Here is an 885-nt window from a genome sequence, read left to right on the forward strand (position 1 = left end):
TCCCGCGTACATGTACATATCAAAAGACAGATAGATGAGGACATACTGATATTGTATTTTTTCCATTATTTGCTTCGAAACCTGGATTATCTCTAATTCATAATCATTCATCCTCTTCAATACAAACTGCAGGTGCTCACCTATCTAAATGTATATAATCTTTCATTCCTATCTTAAGTATGCCTTTGCAATATCATCATGTCTTGCGCAATTTTTTTCCCTTTGAAGCTATTCTTGTCTTTTACGATATTTTATGGGACTATTCCCCGATCTGTTTTTATTCGTGGATATGTCGTCTCATAAAACACTCTTTCGCTAATATAATGCCAAGTCACGCCGGAGAAATATTACATTTTCTTGTGACAATTTGTGTAACTTTTAAGTCACCCCGCAAAAAGTTGTATAATTTTGGAACCTGATCTATTATCTTTTTTCTTCGTCATGTTTTTCTTCTTTCTTTATCTATTTAATGCTTACGGTCCTTACATTACTGATGCTCCTTTCTCATTTTCCATTTTTCATAAGCTATTCAGTCGGTTTGAAAAATGGCAAAACTTGCCTTATAAAATTCTCGCTGTACTGCTGAAAGACCGGAGAGCCTATTTATTAAATTCATTTTTTCCGCAGGTAAAAACAATTATGAAATAATAACAACTCATAGTTTCATATCAGCAGTAATTAGAGAGATTTACACACAATAGAGACAATGGGATGAGTCCTTTTAATATCATTACGCGTAAACTACATTTTTTAATCACATACCTAATATATTCCTAGCCCCTGTCACAGATACTTCAAAAACACATATAATCATCAGATACAAAATCATCATACTTAGACAGGATACAAACTTAGCGAAAGATCAAGGTTCAAATATCTCTGATT

The sequence above is a fragment of the Penaeus monodon genome, chromosome 20, assembly GCF_015228065.2.
Source record: "Penaeus monodon isolate SGIC_2016 chromosome 20, NSTDA_Pmon_1, whole genome shotgun sequence".
NCBI classification, from domain to species: domain Eukaryota; kingdom Metazoa; phylum Arthropoda; class Malacostraca; order Decapoda; family Penaeidae; genus Penaeus; species Penaeus monodon.